This window comes from Pristiophorus japonicus, chromosome 6 (assembly GCF_044704955.1).
Source record: "Pristiophorus japonicus isolate sPriJap1 chromosome 6, sPriJap1.hap1, whole genome shotgun sequence".
Taxonomy (NCBI): domain Eukaryota; kingdom Metazoa; phylum Chordata; class Chondrichthyes; family Pristiophoridae; genus Pristiophorus; species Pristiophorus japonicus.
In genome coordinates this window covers 237,261,485-237,275,836 of record NC_091982.1, presented here as the reverse complement: position 1 = coordinate 237,275,836, position 14,352 = coordinate 237,261,485, and positions in this window count along the sequence as shown.

Sequence of the window (14,352 nt, the reverse complement as noted above, 5' to 3'; positions counted from 1 at the left end):
CAAGTGTGGTCAGTGCTTCAATGCTGGGGATGTTGGCCTGGTCGAGGACACTAACGTTGGTGCCTCTGTCCTCCCAGGGGATTTGCAAGATCTTGCGGAGACATTGTGGTGGTATTTCTCCAGCGACTTGCGGTGTCTACTGTACATGGTCCATGTCTCTGAGCTATACAGGAGGGTGGGTATTACTACAACCCTGTAGACCATGAGCTTGGTGGAGGACTTGAGGGCTTGGTCTTCAAACACTCTTTTTGCAAAGTATACCATAGTGCTGAACTATGGAATTGGAGAACGAGGTTACATCTGTTGGTTGTTCTCTACAAAGCACTTCATCTCTCTTGGGTTGTCACTATTCACAACAGCAATAACAAAGTGCCTTCAATGTAGTAAAGTGTTCCAAGGTGCTTCACAGGAGGTTACCAAACAAAATTTGACATTGAGCTGCATAAGGCGATATTAAACCAGGCATGGTCAAGGAGGTATGTTTTAAGGAGTGTCTTAAAGAAGGAGAGAGAGGTAGAGAGGTAGAGAGGTGGAGAGGTTTAGGGAGGGAGTTCCAGAGCTTGTGGCCTCGACAGCTGAAGGCACAGTCGCCACTGGTGGAGTGATGAAAATAGGGGATGCACAGGAGGCCAGAATTGCACGAGCACATAATTTTCAGAGGGCTGGAGAGCTGGAGCAGGTTACAGAGATAGGGAAGGGCGAGGAGATGGAGGGATTTGAAAACAAGGATGAGAATTTTGAAATCAAGGCGTTGCAAAACCAGGAGCCAATGTAGGTCAGCGAGCACAGGGGTGATGGGTGAATGGGCCTTGGTGCGAATTAGGACATGAACAGAAGAGATTTGGATGAACTCAAGTTTATGGTTTTCATTACTGAAGAGCCAGGACATATCGAAACAGGAGAACAAGCACTGTTCACTCACTGCATTTCCTGTTTGCTCCCCACATTCTTCAATATAGCACTCATCCACTTCAAAAGGATGAAAATCTGAGGGACCTCAGCCAAGTTTGAACCTAAGTTCTTCTGGCTCTGAGATAGTCACTCAACCCAACTGAACTGCCCCAACTTGGAATGGGGGGAATGAAAGTTCAATTCTCCCTTCTCCACCGAGTTCCCTATCTCAGCTACATGCCCAGACTCAGCTCAGCATCTCTGTGTAAAACAACAAACCTTTGAAGCAGTTTTTGTTATTATATTGAGAAGTGAAGGTGAATGATCAAGTCCCACATGGAAAGGCCAACACCAGATTTGAATAGATTGCAAGAAAAATAAAATGAGAAGAATCAGAAAAATAGTCACTAAACAATGCCAAGCTTGTAAAAGGAAGGAATGGTTGTGGGAAGTGAGGAATTACACTGTTCTCTGAGGCCTTGGGAAAGTATAAGTTAGTAGACCACAACAGTTGGAAAAATGCAGAAGGAAGACCATACAGGATGGTTAGTGTTTAAGTTTGGTGGGAACTTATATTGGTCAAGTCAGCAAGAGGGACCTGGGGGCCCCTCTTGCTGACTTGACCAATATAAGTTCAGAGGGACCTGGGGGTCCTTGTGCATGAATCCCAAAAAGTTAGTTTGCAGGTGCAGCAGGTAATCAGGAAGGCAAATGGAATGTTGGCCTTCATTGCGAGAGGGATGGAGTACAAAAGCAGGGAAGTCCTTCTGCAACTGTATAGGGTATTGGTGAGGCCGCACCTGGAGTACTGCTTGCAGTTTTGGTCGCCTTACTTAAGGAAGGATATACTGGCTTTGGAGGGGGTACAGAGACGATTCACTAGGTTGATTCCAGAGATGAGGGGGTTACCTTATGATGATAGATTGAGTAGACTGGGTCTTTACTCATTGGAGTTCAGAAGGATGAGGGGTGATCTTATCGAAACATTTAAAATAATGAAAGGAATAGACAAGATAGAGGCAGAGAGGTTGTTTCCACTGGTCGGGGAGACTAGAACTAGGGGGCACAGCCTCAAAATATGGGGGAGCCAATTTAAAACCGAGTTGAGAAGGAATTTCTTCTCCCAGAGGGTTGTGAATCTGTGGAATTCTCTGCCCAAGGAAGCAGTTGAGGCTAGCTCATTGAATGTATTCAAGTCACAGATAGATAGATTTTTAACCAATAAGGGAATTAAGGGTTATGGGGAGCGGGTGGGTAAGTGGAGCTGAGTCCACGGCCAGATCAGCCATGATCTTGATGAATGGTGGAGCAGGCTCGAGGGGCTAGATGGCCTACTCCTGTTCCTAATTCTTATGTTCTTATGTTCTTATGAAAGTCAGCAATAATTTGTTGTTGATTCATGTACATGACTTAATACAAAGAACTTGCTCACTTAACTTGCTACCGGTGCCACGTGCTGCAGAGTACAGATATAGGAGGATAGACCAGATGAATGCATGGCTGGAGAAATGGTGCAGGAGGAAGGGCTTTAGATTCCTGAGGCATTGGAACCATTTCTAGGGGAGGTGGGACCTGTACAAGCCAGACAGGTTACAAGGTTACACCTCAACAGAGCCGGGAAAGATATCCTCATGGGTGGGGGGTTTGGGGAGGCTTTAAACTAGCTTGGCAGGGGGATGGGAACCTGAGAGTAGATTCAGAAGGGAGAGAAGCAACTGGAATTGGAAAGCAGACAATTAGAAAGTGAATTTGGAAGGCACAGGAAACAGAAAGAAAATAGACATCAAGGGAGTTTGGCAGTGCTGAATGGTATATACTTCAATGCAATGTGTCTAGGGAATAAGGCAAATGAACTGAGAGCACAGATAGACACTTGGAAGTATATTACAGCTATTACTGAGACATGGCTGAAAGAAAGGCATGTATGGCAGATCAACATTCCTGATTACAGTGTTTTCAGATGGGATAGAGAGGGGGATAAAAAAGGAGGGGGGATCGCAGTAACAATTACAGCTGTGAGGAGGGATGATATGTTGGAAAGATTGTCAAATGAGGCCATATGGATTAAATTGAGGAAAAAAAAGGGGCGATCACACTGCTGGGCGTGTACTATAGACCCCCAAACAGTCAGAGGGAGGTAGAAGAGCAAATATGTAGGCAAATTTCTGAGAAGTGCAAAAACTGGAAGGCAATAATAGGGGATTTCAACTACCCTAATATTAGTTGGGATAGAATTAGTGTGAAGTGTATAGAGGGAGCAAAATTCCTAAAATGCATTCAGGAGAACATTTTTAGCCAGTACGTAGCAAACCCAACAAGGGAGGGGGCGGTTCTAGACTTTGCTTTCAGGAATGAAGCTGGGCAGGTGGAAAGGGTATCAGTGGGAGAGCACTTGGGTGCTAGTGATCATAATTGAGTTAGATTTAGGATAGTTATGGAAAAGGACAAAGATAGACCAGGAATAAAAGTTCTCAATGGGAGAAAGCCAATTTTACTAGGCTGAGAGGTGATTTAGCCAAGGTGGACTGGAAACAGCTACTGAAAGGGAAATCAGTGGGAGGCATTCAATGAGGAGATCCTGAGGGTTCAGTTGCCTTAAAGAAAAAGGGTGGGACCAACAAATCTAGAACCCCTGGATGTCAAGGGACATACAGGGTAGGATAAAGAAAAAAAGGGAGGTTTATGACAGACACCGAGGGCTCAATACTGCAGAAACCCTATAGAAAGTGTCGGGGTGAAATTAATAAGGAAAGCAAAGAGAGAACATGAAAATATTTTGGCAAGTAAAATCAAGGAAAATCCAAAGATGTTTTATAAATACATTAGGAGCAAGAGGATAACTAAAGAAAGAGTAGGACCTATCAGTGACCATAAAGGTAATCTTTGTGTGGAGGCAGAAGAAGTGGATATGGTTCTTAATGAACACTTTGCATCTGCTTTCACAAAGGAGAGGGGCGATGTAGACATTGCAATCAGGGAGCAGGACTGTGAAATATTAGATGAAATAAACATAGTGAGAGAGGAAATATTAAGAGGTTTGGCAGCTTTGAAAGTGGATAAATCCCCCGGCCCGGATGAAATGTATCCCAGGCTGTTAACAGAAACAAAAGAGGAAATAGCAGAGGCTCTGGCCATCATTTTCCACCCTCTCTGGCTACAGGTGTGGTGCTGGAGGACTGCTAACGTTGTACCTTTGTTTAAAAAGAGAGAAAGGGATAGACCGAGTAATTACAGGCTAGTCAGCCTAACCTCGGTGGTGGGAAAATTATTGGAGAAAATTCTCAGGAACAGGCTAAATCTTCAATTAGAAAGACACGGATCAATCGGGGACAGTCGGCATGGATTTGTTAAGGGAAGGTCGTGTCTGACTAACTTGATTGAATTTTTTGAGGAGGTAACAAGGTAGTGTGTTTGATAAGGGAGTCAAGGGTTATGGCGACAGGGCAGGGAAGTGGAGTTGAGACCAAGATCAGATCAGTCATGATCTTATTAAATGGCAGAGCAGGCTCGAGGGGTCAACTAGCCAACACGTGCTCCTATTTCTTATGTTCTTATGTTCTTATGATGTAGTGTATATAGGGTTTAATAAGGTCCCACATGGCAGACTGGTCATGAGAGTAAAAGCCCATGGGATCATAGAAACATAAAAACATAGAAAATAGGTGCAGGAGTAGGAGTAGGAGTAGATCCAAGGCAAAGTGGCAAGTTAGATCCAAAATTGGCTCAGCAGCAAGAGGCAAAGGGTAATGTTTGATGGGTGTTTTTGTAACTAGAAGGCTGTTTCCAGTGGGGTCCCGCAGGGCTCAGTACTGGGTCCCTTGCTTTTTGTGGTATATATCAATGATTTAGACTTAATTGTAGGGGGTATAATTACGAAGTTTGCGGATGATACAAAAATCGGCTGTGTGATTGATAATGAAGAAGAAAGCTGCAGACTGCAGGAAGATATCAATCAACTGGTCAGGTGAGCAGAACAGTGGCAAATGGAATTCAATCTGGAGAAGTGTGAGGTAATGCATTTGGGGAGGGCTAACAAGGCAAGGGAATACATGTTAAATGGTAGGACACTGAGAAGTGTAGAGGAAAAAGGGACCTGGGAGTGCATGTCCACAGATCCCTGAAGGTAGTAGGCCAGGTAGATTAGGTGGTTAAGAAGGCATATGGAATACTTGCTTTTATTAGCCGAGGCATAGAATACAAGAGCAGCGAGGGTATGCTTGAACTGTATAAAACACTAGTTAGGCCACAGCTGGAGTACAGCGTGCAGTTCTGGTCACCACATTATAGGAAAGATGTGATTGCACTAGAGAGGGTAAAGAGGAGATTTACCAGGAAGTTGCTTCTACTGGAGAATTTTAGCTATGAGGAAAGATTGGACAGGCTGGGTTTGTTTTCTTTGGAACAGAGGAGGCTGAGGGGAGACCTTATTAATGTGTAAAAAGTTATGAGGGGCCTAGATAGAGTGGATAGAAACATAGAAACTTAGAAAATAGGTGCAGGAGTAGGCCATTCGGCCCTTCGAGCCTGCACCGTCATTCAATGAGTTCATGGCTGAACATGCAACTTCAGTACCACATTCCTGCTTTCTCGCCGTACCCCTTGATCCCCCTGGTAGTAAGGACTACATCTAACTCCTTTTTGAATATATTTAGTGAATTGGCCTCAACAATTTTCTGTGGTAGAGAATTCCACAGGTTCCCCACTCTCTGGGTGAAGAAGTTTCTCCTCATCTCAGTCCTAAATGGCTTACCCCTTACCCTTAGACTGTGACCCCTGGTTCTGGACTTCCCCAACATTGGGAACATTCTTCCTGCATCTAACCTGTCTAAACCTGTCAGAATTTTAAACGTTTCTATGAGATGCCCTCTCATTCTTCTGAACTCCAGTGAATACAAGCCCAGTTGATCCAGTCTTTCTTGATATCCCGGGAATCAGTCTGATGAACCTTCGTTGCACTCCCTCAATAGTAAGAATGTCCTTCCTCAAGTTAGGAGACCAAAACTTTACACAATACTCCAGGTGTGGCCTCACCAAGGCCCTGTACAACTGTAGCAACACCTCCCTGCCCCTGTACTCAAATCCCCTCGCTATGAAGGCCAACATGCCATTTGCTTTCTTAACTGCCTGCTGTACCTGCATGCCAACCTTCAGTGACTGATGTACCATGACACCCAGGTCTCGTTGCACCTCCCCTTTTCCTAATCTGTCGCCATTCAGATAATAGTCTGTCTCTCTGTTTTTACCACCACATTATATTTCATCTGCCATGCATTTGCCCACTCATCTAACCTATCCAAGTCACTCTGCAGCTTCATAGCATCCTCCTTGCAGCTCACACTGCCACCCAACTTAGTGTCACCTGCAAATTTGGAGATACTACATTTAATCCCCTCGTCTAAATCATTAATGTACAGTGTAAACAGCTGGGGCTCCAGCACAGAACCTTGCGGTACCCCACTAGTCACTGCCTGCCATTCTGAAAAGTACCCATTTACTCCTACTCTTTGTGCTTCCTGTCTGCCAACCAGTTCCCAATCCACATTAGCACACTACCCCCAATCCCATATGCTTTAACTTTGCACATTAATCTCTTGCATGGGACCTTGTCGAAAGCCTTCTGAAAGTCCAAATACACCACATGAACTGGTTCTCCCTTGTCCACTTTACTGGAAACATCCTCAAAAAATTCCAGAAGATTTGTCAAGCATGATTTCCCTTTCACAAATCCATGCTGACTTGGACCTATCATGTCACCTTTTTCCAAATGCGCTGCTATGACATCCTTAATAATTGATTCTATCATTTTACCCACTACCGATGTCAGGCTGACCGGTCTATAATTCCTATTTTCTCTCTCCCTCCTTTTTTAAAAAGTGGGGTTACATTGGCTACCCTCCACTCCATAGGAAGGATAGGATAGGAACGACCTATTTCCCTTAGCAGAGAGGTCAACAAACAGAGGACATAGATTTAAAGTAATTGTGGGGGGAGGTTTTGACGGGAAATATTTTCACCCAGAAGGTGGTGGGAGTCTGGACCTCACTGCCTGAAAGCACGGTAGAGGCAGAAGGGCTTACCACTTTTTAAAAGTACTTGGATATACACGTGAACCGACAGGGCAACGGATCAAGAGCTGGACAATGGGATTAGGCTGGATAGTTCTTTGTCGGCCGGCACAGACACGATGGGCCGAAATGGCCTCCTTCTGTGCTATAAATTTCTATGATTCTATTATAATATGAAATCAACTAAAGATGGTCTATCCTTTCATTGTAACCATTTGTGTGGAATTATCCTGTTTACATTTGTCGAAATGTCTACATATTTTTCTTTCCCTGATGCTATCATGAGGGCAATTCCCATGTGTTCCCCTCAGCTCCATGGCTCTATAAGGACTTCATGACACTGATATTAACTAGCAAATACGGCATACCACAACATTTTCATAACTTTTATTAATTTTGTTTATATTAACATATCGGTAATTTGACCGAAATAATCATGCTAAATGCTATGTTGAATGTGTAAGAATCTGCATTTTATACAAACATGAAAATAACATGAAAACATACTTTGTATATGAAAATAAAATTAAAAACATTTTCTCTTTGTCTATTAGTTGTGTGTTTATTTTATTGAAAGCAGTACTTTGTAACAGGAAGCTATTCTGTTACGAGAACAAAATAATGAAAGAATAATAGCAAGTTTACAGAATTCGATCTACGCCCACTTAATCACCTTTTCTTTGCTGAAGGCCACAAACAGCATGCGCTGTAACGGTGGTGCCTTATCCCGCCATGTCCTCTCTGTAGCCTCTGATATGATTACCCATCCTCCTCTAACACATGCAACTGAAAATCTGGGGACCATTGTAGAATTAAAAGTATTTAAGCAGACCCGCACATCTTTAAACCATATCAATAGCTCAATCGCTATCCCTTTAAGAAAACTAACGTAAATGTAATAAAATATTGGGCCGGAATTTCGAGGTGTCGGGGAGGACGAAAAAACCCTCATTTTACCCAGAAGGAAAAGAGCTGTGGGATCTGTCTGTGCTGCAATGTGTATTGAAACCGATACGGTTTGACCTTGGCAGAGCAGTGATTGGACGGGGGAGGACACCGGAGGGCCAATGGTGGGACAGAGTCAGCCCGAAGCATGGGGCTTTCAAGCCAATGGGAGAGCACTTGCTCGAAAACTGTGGGACTGACTCATCGCCATTATCGGGCTATTGTCTTCCCCATGTTTACACTATGGAGGGAAATTATGCAGACCTTCAGAAAACTAGGGAACCCAAAACAAACCAAGGGCCTACACAACGGCTACAGGAGGCCAACCCAATCAACACCTACTCAAACCTCGAGTAGGTTAGGAAAACTGAGTTGGAGGGAAATTATGCTGAACTTCAGAAAACTAGGGAACCCAAAACAACCCAAGGGCCTACACAATGGCTACAGGAGGCCAGCGCAATCAACACCCACTCAAACCTTGAGCAGGTTAACATCAGTGGAAGAAAACCCGCAATAATCTAAAACTGCTGCATTTTACAAAATCACAAAGCCCACCAATGGGAAGGATCGATTTCAGCACGAGAGGCGGACTGGATATCAGGCTATAAAAAGGGGTTTCTGACCCAGTGTGTGTGTGTTCTGCTCTCATGATCCAACAACCAGCAAGCCTCTCGATACTGAAGGAAAACCAGTGTTCGAAGACACCGAAGATAGAAGAAACAAACCACCAGACTGCAGAAGGCACAGTAGTGAGTATAACTTCTGGTCCCCGGAACTCCCAACTCAGTTAGGCCAGGAAAGGTGGGAGGTTGGGCATTGTACTGCTAAAATTGTGTAAAGATTTTCGTTGTGTCCGTTTAGTGGGATTTAGGGGGATTGTTTTGTTGGTGTATTGCTGTTTGTTGAGTTACACCTTGTCAAATAAATGGGAAGCCTAAGTTCCTCTTGGAATCACCTTGTCTCAGTTCTATTGTATTACATCTCCTGATCGTGAGTCTTATGTCAGAACAGTGTAAGGGAAACTAGGAGCGCCTCGAAAACGCTCAACTGTGTGTCACAGGCTAGGGAAGAAGGGGTTAGGAGTGTTTGACACTCACAGGTGCCTCACAGGCTAGGCATAAGCTGTGGGGACGCACGAGTCTCAAAACCCCCTTCATAAGCTGTGGACACAGTCTCTCCAGGGGTGCTCTTGTAGCACTCAGGGTACCTCACAGGTCAGGCATAAGCTGTGAGGACAGAAGCCCAGAGAGAGACACCCAAGGCACAACAATACTCCCCGAGAACCCCTTACAGAGGAGTTTTGCGACCAGGTTTTCGCTGTGATTTGACCCTCCATGGCAAAAACCTAGTCGCAAAGCCCTGGCGGGATCCTCGGGTACCTGTTTGCGGCGGTGATGGGAATTACCGCCGAGGAGACGTGCAGCGGATGTGTAACGGCGCGGATTGCGTTACCATCCGAGGTTCGGCACTCTCCCGACCCGTCCGCCATGCCAAGAATAGCGACAGGTCTAACCTGTTGGTGCAGCCCTGCCAGCAGCGGTAAGTTAGAAAACCTGCAAAAAAGAAAAGTTTTTTTTTCAGCGATTTGGTAGCTAAGGGGCCAAGTTTCGGCCTGAGTTGCTCCTGTTTTTTTGGAGCAACTGGTTTAGAATGGAGTATCTTAGAAATTTGAATTCTCGGCATTTAGTTTGCTCCAGTTCTAGTCAGTTAGAACAGTTTCACTTTGGAACAGAATTTGTTTTTCAAAAGGGGGCGTGTCCGGCCACTTACGCCTGTTTTCAAAGTTTAGGCAGTGAAAACTTACTCCAAATTAACTTAGAATGGAGTAAGTGAAGATTTTTGTACGTTCGAAAAAATCTTGTCTACACTTTAGAAAATCAGGCGTAGGTTACAAATTAGGCGTAGGGAATGGGGGGGGAGGGGTTTAAAGGGAAGTTTACAAACATTAAACACTTCAGTTTTACAAATAAAGAGCCATCATCAATAATAAATGATAAATACATCAATAAATCAATCAATAACTCAATCAAAAAAATTAATAAAAAATATATATTTTTTAAATCAATAAATAAAACATTTTCTACTTACCGACTGCAGCACCGGGAGTCCTCCAACAGCGTGCTGGGACGACCCCCCCACCCCAGTGTGTCTCTGTCAGTGTCTCTATCTCTCTGTCTGTCTGTGTGTGTGTCTCTCACTCTCTGTCTGTCAGTGTCTGTGTTTCTGACAGCGAGGGGAGGGGGATAAGGGGGTGGGGAGGGGGAGAAGGGAGAGAGGAGGGAAAGAGAGAGGAGGGAGGGATGGAAGGAGAGAGGAGGGAGGGAAGGAAGGAGAGAGGAGGGAGAGAGGGAGGGAGGGAAGGAGAGAGGAGGGAGGGAGGGAAGGAGAGAGGAGGGAGGGAGGGAGGGAGGGAAGGAGGGAGGGAAGGAGAGAGGAGGGAGGGAGGGAAGGAGAGAGGAGGGAGGGAAGGAGAGAGGAGGGAGGGAGGGGAGGAGGAAGGGAGGGAAGGAGAGAGGGAGGGAAGGAGAGAGAAGGGAGGGAAGGAGGGAGGGAAGGAGAGAGGAGGAAGGGAGGGAAGGAGAGAGGAGGGATGGAGGGAAGGAGAGAGGAGGGAGGGAGGGAAGGAGCGAGGGGGGGGAAGGGAGAGAAGGAGGCTGTACGGTCGGGCCCAAGACCTCGGGCTGGATTTACAGGTAGGTGGCGTCGGGTCTCGGGGGGGAGGTCGTGGAGGTCTGGGGGGGGAGAGTCGCGGAGGTCCGGGGGGGGGGGCGGGGGCAGAGTCGCGGAGGTTGTGGCGGGGAGAGTCGCGGAGGTCCAGGGGGGGGGGGAGTCGCCGGGGGGGGGGGGGGGGGGGGGGAAGAGTCGCAGAGGCACGGGGGGGGTGGTGAGAGAGTCGCGGAGGTCCGGGGGTGGTGGGGGGAGCGCGGGGGTCGGGTCGGGTCGGGTCCGGTCCGGTTGGGTGGGAGGAGTCTTATCCACGCAGCCCCAGTGAGGCCATTCGGCCAGGGCTAGGGGCTGCGTGCTTCGGGCCCCTCCCACAGTTTTGGGCGCCTGGAGCTACTGCACTGTAGCGTGCATGTGCAGAGGTCCCGGCACTGTTTTCAGCGCAGGGACCTGGCTCCACCCCCTACAGCTTGTGCTGCGCCGCGCCCGGCTCCAGAGGACCTGAAGGGAGCCGGAGAATAGGTAAGTTATTTTTAGGCAGACTTTCTGGCGCGAAAAACGGGCGTCCAGTTCTGGGCTGCGCCGTTTAAGGCGCGGCCTGAAACTTGGGCCCTAAGGGTCTTCTAAATGCTTTTTGAATGTGTTTTTGAATTTTTTTTTTCTCCCTCCCAAGGCCACTCTCTCAGCGCAAACGACCCCGCACTAAAGTTGGCGAGGATCGCATTTTGCACCGTGAATAATCGTGGAACAACTCCCTTACCGGTGCGTCCCCAAAAGCCGAAAGTTCGGTCTAAAATCGGAAGCGCAGCGAAAACGGTAATTTTCAGGTATCGCTACTATTTTCGCCCTAAAACCCTGACACCCGAAAATCCAACCAAAGGAGAAGAAACGCTGCCTCCTTGACCGAGAATTTCCTGGGAGCTGCTCCTGTTTCACAGTCGTAACTTTGCCGGAAGCACAGTGTGAATAGAACATCGACAGAACAGCTCTGGGGAAGCCCAATAACAACAACAACAACTTATCTAGCGCCTTTAACGCAGTAAAACGTCCCAAGGCGCTTCACAGGAGCGTAGACAGAAGATCGCGGCCAAGCGCACCTGGGATTTTCCGTTATGCGTAGCGAACGGGTAAGGCACCCCTCCCCCCTCCTCCACCCCCACACAGTTGTTGTTGTTGTTGTTGTTGTTGCTAGTCCAACTCTGGAAATCAGCACGTACCTAACCTGCAACCCTTTCCAACTTTGCCGTTTTTCAGTAATGGCACGCAACCAGTCGTTCTCGGTAAGAATATAAGAAATAGGAGCAGGAGTAGGCCATACTGCCCCTCGAGCCTGCTCCACCATTTAATACGATCATGGCTGATCTGATCATGGACTCAGTTCCACTTCCCTGCCCGCTCCCCATTACCCCTTATCCCCTTATCGGTTAAGAAACTATCTATCCCTGTTTTAAATATATTCAACATCCCAGCTTCCACAGCTCTCTGAGGCAGCGAATTCCACAGATTTACAACCCTCTGAGAGAAGAAATTCCTCCTCATCTCAGTTTTAAATGGGCGGCCCCTTATCCTAAGATTATGCCCCCTAGTTCAAGTAAGAAGGCACAATGCACAACATTCTGTCAAACACTCACCAATCAGGGCTTACTGGCAGACATCCATTCAGCTGTTGCAATCTTGAATTCAACTTACACAAGCAGTTTGCTCAATGTCCAAACCACATTAAGGCAGTGAGAAAAAAAGGACTTGAGAAAGTAAACAACCCAGCTGAAAGCTCTTGGTGTTGCGCGATCCCGTTCTATGAACACCGATCACCCTCTGGGTTGTTGCTAATCAGTGAGACCAGACAGCGAGCACTCGGCAGAAGAGCTGTCTTGTCCTCCCCTCTGAAATCTATACATGTACACTTTCCAGTCGCTATGTAGATGAATGGGGTCATTTGCCCCTACATTGCCATCTATTTCCCCGGCCTTCCCTCCATTGCCATCAATCTCCCCTCTCTCCTCCGCTTCACTGCCATCCATTTAACCCTTCCCTGCACTTGCTCCTTCCCTCTTCTCTTCATTGCCCTGTTTATACCCTTGAGCACAGAAAATCCAGTCTGACACTCCAGTGCAGCGTTGAGGGAGTGCTACACCGTCTGAGAGACGTTCGATGAGACGTTAAACCGAGGCCACATCTGCCCTCTCAGGTGGGCGTAAAAGATCCCATGGCACTGTTTCGAAGAAGAGCAGGGGAGTTATCCTCTGTGTCCTGGGCCAATATTTATCCCTCAATCAACATAACAAAAAAAACAGTTTATCTGGTCATTATCGCATTGCTGTTTGTGGGAGCTTGCTGTGCGAAAATTGGCTGCCGGGTTTCCCACATTACAACAGTGACGCCACTCCAAAAGTACTTCATTGGCTGTAAAGCGCTTTGAGGTGTCCGGTGGTCGTGAAAGACGCTATATAAATGCAAGTCTTTCAAGTCTTTTCTTTCGCCGATCTTGTGAAACTGAGGTGATGAACACAGGTCCCCTCAGACATGCAGGGTGGGAATGGGATGATCTGCCAACACAGGTACTGGAGTAGTGTCGGAATCACACATAGGTGTCTTGCCACGTGCAAGGGATGTCCCGCAGTGAAGTGGTCCTGCTCATTCAAATGGCACAGAAGACTTGAAAGACTTGCATTTATATAGCGCCTTTCACGGCCATCGGACATCTCAAAGCGCTTTACAGCCAATCAAGTACTTTTTGAGTGTAGTCACTGTTGTAATGTGGGAAACGCGGCAGCCAACTTGGGCTCAGCAAGCTTCCACAAACAGCAATGTGGTAATGACGCAGTGAGTCCGATCCTTCTAACCTTCCTCGGTGCCTTATATTGCTGGATAGGGGGTGAACTCATCACACACACGCGTCTGTCAGATTGGTCAATACAATTGACGAGGTTTCTTTCAAAAGCAAAGATGGTGTATTGACACTAAGAGGTAGGTTTTTGTAGCTCGATGGAAAAGTAGAATTTCTATTCGACATTTTTAAGCTTTATGTGGTGGTATTAAGTCCTATACTGTAGGAGTTCTTTGCCCAGTGGATGTGTCTTTGTAAACGGAGGGAAGTGCATCTCCAGCCCTCGTCCTCCTCAAGACAGGGAGGTTACAGAAGTTAAAAAATGACGGCTGTACTAATGGGATATAAGCAGATATACTTGTGTCACTTAGATTTGTAAGTTTCCCTAAGATCAATGCAAGTGAGATGTAAGCTAACTAGTCTGGAAGACCCCGGCCGAAGACCGCCCTCGGTGGAGAAAGTGCATCCGGGAGGGCGCTGAGCTCTTCGAACCTCAACGCTGCCAGTGTGACGAGGTCAGGCGCAGGCAGCGGAAGGAGCGCGCGACAAATCAGTCCCGCTTCCCCCCCCTCCCCCAAAGAATATCTGTCCCACCTGTGACAGGGTCTGTGGCTCCCGTATTGGACTGTTCAGCCACCAAAGAACTCACTTTAGGAGTGGAAGCAAGCCTTTCTCGATTCCGAGGGACTGCCTATGATGATGAGTCCAGGTACAGGTATCAGCGCAGAAGGTGGAATTACCTTGGGGCAGAGAATCCAAGGGGCACAGATATCGGGGTACAAGTTGCCCTCCCCCCCTGCCCCCGGCCCGGAATGGGGTGCTCCCACCCCGTTTCAGTGATTTTTACCGCAGCTGCGGTTCAGGTCGACTCTTGCGCGAAATTATGCCCTTGGGGTTTTTTTGTTTTGATCCGGAAGTCGGTGTAAATGGGGGCGGTGACTACACCTGAGGGGCAAAGAC